We start from the raw sequence: 6702 nt of genomic DNA on the forward strand, positions 1-6702 counted from the left end.
GTGTGTGTGTGTGTGTGTGTGTGTGTGTGTGTGTGTGTGTGTGTGTGAGAGAGAGAGAGAGAGAGAGAGAGAGAGAGAGAGAAAGCAGGGAGGCAGGCCTGCAAGCCAAGAGGTACAACAACTAGTCCAAGACAATAAAAAGAAGAAGCTAATGGGAGCAAACCGACTGGCTTTTCTCACCATTCCACCTCTGAAAGCTCGTCTAGCCAGACTGGAAGTCAGAAAGTATATGTTGTTTACAGGCAGCTTCTCCGGACACAGACAAAAGCAGCCAGTAAGGGGAGTTAAAACCGTCAGGGAGGCAGTGATAGGTAAGTCCAGCCTCAAGGGAAGTGTCTTGCGGACAAACTCATTCCACAGAATGAGCCCTGCTGCTCCCCAAACCTGAAATCTGCAGTAAATGGGCTGGAGGAAGGTGACACTGAGACAGTCTGAAGCAGCGATGTGATCACAAACTGCCCAGGGAGTGTGTGTGACACAAACGTGCCTCAGTGACTGCATCCGGGAGACCCAGAATGAGGGAGTGAGTGGGCAGCACACGGTGTCCATGCCCAGGAAGGTTCAGGAATTAGACACATTAGGGGACCTTGGTCATCTGAACCACCCTGGACCGAACATAGGTAGTGAACAAAGTAAGGATGTCCAGACCGCCAGGGTCCTCCTTCAGCAGCCGGGCGCTTTCCATCCTCAGGTAGGAATGATTGATTAGGGAGACGCACACAAAAAGCCACCTGACCCGGGACACCATGAACAGCTGCTGGTCAGAGAGTGAAAGTCTATATACTAAATGCCAAACAAGGCCTCAGCCCTCTGTCCAATTGCTGCCAGCCAGACATATTCTTTCAGGCTCTGCATAGCCTGAAAGGCCCAGGACAGGAGGCGTCTAAGACGCAGACACTGGAGGACCCCAACTCCAACCCCATTCTGTAGTTATTCTATGGTTAAGCCCCTATTCCTGATTCTCTAGCCACTGTGAGCTTCCTTCATCTGCAGAGACGTAGTCAATGGTTTAGATGTCCTTCAGTGGCTGGAATGATGGCTCAGTGGTACATCCTTATAGAGAATTTGGGTTTGGTTCCAACCCCCCCGTCTTTACAACTGCTTATAACTCCAGCTCCAATGGATACAACACATTCTTCTGGCCTCTGCAGGAGCTGCACTCACATACACAGACAACAGATATATACACAGAATGAAAACTATTTTTAAAATATATCTCACTCTTGGAACTGGAGAAGTAGCCTGGTGGTTAAGAGCACTGGCTGCTCTTCCAGAAAACCCAGGTTTTATTTTCAGTACCCAATTATTGGCTCACAACCATCTGTAACTTTAGTTTCAGGGAATCTGATATCCTTTTCTAGCTTCTGAGGGCATTGTACCCATATGGTGCCAGACATACATGCAAGCAAAACACCCATGCATATAAAAACAAAAATAAAATACATATATGTGTGATTTATATCCATATATGCATATACGTATACATATATCAGTCTCCATTATACATAGGTCAGGAAGATCTCTAGACAGATGGGAGATGCCCATTATATGAGAAAGAGAGAAAAGGGAACTGATGAAACAGAGCCAACACAGGGAGCAAAGCTAAAACCTTATCATTCAAATCATCAGGGAGATAAGAGCATTCTGTCCCCATGAAAAGAGAAGGAACAAAATTTAAATGGGTAGATTACTTAATTACTGGATATGCTGGAAATCATATTGTGTTTTCTAAGTGCACAGTATTTAGAAGTATTTGGTAAGAGTTGCCAAAAGATTATCTCCACAGCTCAGCAAATCCCTCCTTGGCCATAATTTGCTGGATGTCTTCTAGTGGTTAGACCCCATCCTAAGCACTGGAAGCATAGCAATAAATGAAACAAAAATACCTCTACCTTCATGAGGAAACTGGGCAGTAATGGGAACCAGCAGGATCTGTGACATGTCAGAGCATGGCTCTGAAATTCTTCTGATGCATGGCTCCTTTTCACCCAGAAAACTTTTATAGGACCCAGGTACATAGGCATATAAAATAATTATGCATTAAGCAGTTAATAATAGTAAATGATAAAGAAATGTGTTCTAGACAAGTCATTGGTACATACAATTTAACCATTTAGTGACACACTGAGATGGATGTGTGGCTTATTTTTACAAAAAGAAGTCTTGGGTGAATGTTTGATAATGCAGGACACAGGTGTATTAAGATTCTTCTGAGCTGATCAGTATTTTACAATCAATGCTGAGAATATCACTTTGCATAAATACATAGCCCAAAATGGCAAAAATACATTTAGGGTCATATCAAAGACTGTTGGGAATTTTGTCCTAATTAGAAGCCAAACTTCATTTGGCAACTTCTTTTTAGTGGACTTCAACTCAACCACTCAAAGAGAGATATTTTTCAAAGCTAAGCATTCTAACTCTATATATCCCATCTGCATATTATTGTACCCCTTAGACTGCCTCTGACTAGCACCCAGGTTCTTGAACTGTGGGTCATGCCTTGTGGGGTTCTGTAGCCCAGTGTGGATGGGCATTTCACCACACTACTTTGATGCAGGTTGAAGAATGAGGATTATAAAAGTCTTCATGCTCTATGAGCAAACCACTGTGTTAGCACCCACAGCTAAAACACTACAGTTCAGAACATACAGCAGCCTTGAACGTGAGCCAAGGGTGCAGTAGTGTCGTGGGACATAACAACACTGAAGTGTGTGTGGGCATCTTGTATGTTCAGTGTCAAGGCTGCTGTGAAGTCACGCGTTACAATGCAGCTAAGCACTGCCAGAAACACCTCAGACTCAATGAGCATTTGATTTTGAACTAATTTTGACCACTGACTATTCAAAAACTTTTCCTTGTTGCCAAATTGTTTGCAGTCTCAACCCACATTCAGTTACAGGACCCCACATGGCATGAGCCACAGGTCAAGAACCTGGGTGCTAGTCAGAGGTAGTGCTATGGGAACAATCATATGCAGAATGCCAAGGTGAGGGTGGAGGCTGGGCTTTGGGGAGAGTGCTCAGTAAAGGCAGCGAGAAAATCCTGAAAGATGGATGGGGAAGCCATGAGGGTGTCTGGGAGCAGCAGGACAGAGTGACCGAGGAGGTTCTGAGAAGAAAAGTAGTTTGGACTTTTAAACAGTTTTGAGGCCTTGATAGACTATAGGAATTTTTGAAGTTGGGCCGAATGCATTTTTGCATTCTGATATGGCTACAAGCCTATAGGGGCTAGGGAGTAGAATGCGGTGGTTTGAATAGGAATGATCCCTATAGGCTCATGTATTTAAATGCACGGTCACTAGGGAGTGGCACTATCTGAGCTGGGTCAGGAGGTGAGGCTTTGTTGGAGGCCTTGGGTTTCAAATGCTCAAGCCAGGCCCAGAGTCTCTCTTCCTGCTGCCTGCAGATCCATGTTAACTCTCAGCTAGCTCTCCAGTAGCATGTCTGCCTGTGTGCCCCATGTTCCCTGCCACGAAACTGTAAACATACCCTTAATTAAATGCCTTCCTTTATAATAGTTGCTGTGGCCCTGGTGTCTCTTCACAGCAATAGAAACCCTAACCAAGGTGAGAAGGCACCTAGCAGGTCAAAAAACCCCTCTGGCCTTGTGTGTCCTCATAGTAGCTCATATGGCCACAGAAAAGCCTAAAGTAGCAGCTAAACTTGAACTCATATTCGGAAAGAACTGTTCAGCTGCTGTCTTGAAGCAGACTGTTAGGGAGCAGTGGTGAAGGGAAAGGCCAATTATGGGGCACACTGTGACACCTGGCAAGGAGCCAATGGGACATGAACTGAGGGACCAGTGGAGATAGCTGCTGATAGATAATGGGTGTCATTTGCAGAGGCTGAATATGGGGGTGGTGAAAGCCAGGTAGAAAGAGCCTCCTCCCTACCATGCTTCTGTACAATCAACAAGTGGAGCCCTGGGAACTTGGGTAAGAAGAGCATCCCCCACTGTGGGACGGAGGATTAAGGGCTGTGTTTTAGGACTACTGAGGTTGGGACCTGAGTAAATGGCCAGGTGGGTATGTTAAGAAGATGATGTGATACCCATCCAGTCTGGAGACCACAGGTGAAGCCTAGGAGAGAGATCGGAATGTGGGACTCATCATTATATCCCTGCTGTTCAAAGCTATGGACACAGGATGAGCTCATCAAACAAAGCAGAAGAAGAGAGCCCCAAGCACAGACAAGCAAAAAGGGCCACGCTGTATCGCTGGCCCTGCAATGAGGTATGGTGGCACAAACCAGAAGTACCAACAGATCAACAAAATGATGATTTAACTGTTCCAGGTGGACAGGAATGCAAAAACCGAGCTAGGAAGTGGGATCTGGGGGCTGAGTATGTTCCTTTCACAGGAGAGGAACAGACAGCACTTGAAATCTGCAGCTCCAGGCTTGGTTTGGAGTAGGCTAAAATGTTCTGTAAGAACGCTCAGATTCCTTACCCACTGTGTGCTAGATACAGGCAACCCTATACACAGCATCGATTAGATGGCCAGAGCCCCAGGAGGAGATGAGGAGCTGAAAGCTGGCACAAGGCACGCTACTGGAGGATGGTGTGTGCATCATTCACTCAGCCAAGGCAGCACTTGGCATGCTGTTCAGTTAGATGTGCGTCGAGGTGATACTTGTTCTGTGCTCTGAAATATCCACTGTGCCCACAGTGAAGCAATTAAATTGGCACTAATGTTTGAGTATTGGTTTATAGAGCTGCTTCAGTTTTAAACACAGCCTTTCTTATATTGCACACTAATTGCCAGGTAGAATATTTTAGAAAGAAATGTATTTTTTTCTGCAGTTCTGCACTTTTTCAAGAACAAAGACTTTGCGTGACTGTGTGTGTGTGTGTGTGTGTGTGTGTGTGTATGTGTGTGTGTGTGTGTTTTCCTCCATCAATTTCCATCTTATTTTTTGAAGCAGGTCTCACCCAGCAATCCTCCTGTCTCCCCTTCCCCAGGCCTGGACTTATAGACACATGCTGCCATACTTGGCTTATTAGTGGGCTCTGAAGCTTGAACTCAGGTCTCACACTTGCTCAGCAAGCCCATGTAAGGTCTCAGGTTCAACCATCCTCAAGCATGCATTGCAGGATTTTTTGCAGGAGACACTGACCTGTGATCTGCCAAGCTGTAATGAGCAGCAGGTACCCAGGTTCCTTCCTTCTGTTCCTAACTTCGCCTCTCTCTGAATGGTTTGCACTGTACTTAGTCATTTTAGTTTTTCTTCACACAAAACCTGAATGCACATTCCCTCCTGGGTGGATTTTTAACACGGCTGCAGCAGACTGAGAGGAGAAAAACCCAGTGGCGACAGATGCTTCCTTACAGTGAGACTGAAGCCAAAATTGAAAATTGTGTACCTTTCAAATGGATGTTTTTAAATTGGCAATTTGAAAAATAAAATCAGTCTGAACAACAGAGAGCAAAGGGGGAGCAGGCTGGGGGTGTCGTTATAATTCTAATTAGATGCTTCCTCCCCCTACTCAGATTTACTTACAGAACAATCATGGTTTTAATGGGAAGGTACCCTTACTTCTCTGGATTCTCTTCCTGCTGAGCCAACTCTCCAGATCCCAAAGTTATAGCCTCCATCTACAAACTTTAGAATTACCTAATGCTAAAAGGCTGTTGTGGCTCTGACCTTCATTCAAACAAGGGGCCATGATTACTGCTGAGCAGTTTTGCTTCCCTTGGGGTGGGCAGCCGGGCCCTGGAGAGCATGAACTCTGAGGTACAAAGGCAGGACCCTTGTCTCTTGTGACTGAGCAGAGCTGCTGACTGAACACAGTAGAATTTCCTGAGAAACATGATGGCCATCCTTCTCTTTTTGTATTTCAAATGTCCTGAGTGCTCCAAAGACAAATGAGAATTAAGGTTTTACACTATGGAGAGTACCTGGAAGAGCATGTGGAGTGTAAGGACTCCCCACAAAATGTCAGGCATGAATAGAGTCATGAGATGCATGTTAAGGGCATAAAATGGTTCATAGAACAAGAGCTATGAAATGGAAGGATGAGAAAGGAGATACAAAGCCTGGTGTGAGAATGCAAGCTTGCATCCCAACACATGATAGACTAAACAGGGGGATGGTAAGCTTGAGGCCAGTGTCTGAGCTACATGGTGAGAGAGTGGCTTGAAATCAATCCTGTCTCAAAAGGAAAGAGGAAGGGGAGGAAGGGAATGGGAAAGGAAGGAAGGGAAGGAAAAGGGAGGAGAAAAAAGGGGGAAAGAAAGGAAGGGAAAGGAAGGAAAGAGGAGGGAGGGGAGGGGAAGGAAAGGAAGGAGGGAAAAGGAATGGGAGGGGAGGGAAAAAGAGTGGAGCGAAGGGGAGGAGAGGGAAAATGAAGGGAAGAGAAGGAGAAGGAAGGGAAGTGAAGGGGATGGGGAGGAAAGGAAAGGAAAAAGGAGTGGAGAGAAGAGGAGGAGAGTGGAAGGGAAGGGGAGAAAAGGGAAGGGAAGGGGAAGGGAGGGAAGAGAAGGAGAGGAGAAGGGAAGGAAGAGAAGCAAAGGGAAAAGGAGGGGATGGGAGGGAAGTGAAGGAAAGTGGAAAGGAAGGGAAGAAAAGGAGAGGGGAGGAAAGGGGAAAGGAAGGGAAGGAAAAGGACAAGAAGGGGAGGGAAGAGAAGGAAAGGACAGGAAAGGAAAGGAAAGGAAAGGAAAGGAAAGGAAAGGAAAGGAAAGGAAAGGAAAGGAAAGGA

Source organism: Psammomys obesus, unplaced genomic scaffold (assembly GCF_907164565.1).
Source record: "Psammomys obesus unplaced genomic scaffold, mPsaObe1.curated_primary_1811, whole genome shotgun sequence".
Classification (NCBI taxonomy): Eukaryota; Metazoa; Chordata; class Mammalia; order Rodentia; family Muridae; genus Psammomys; species Psammomys obesus.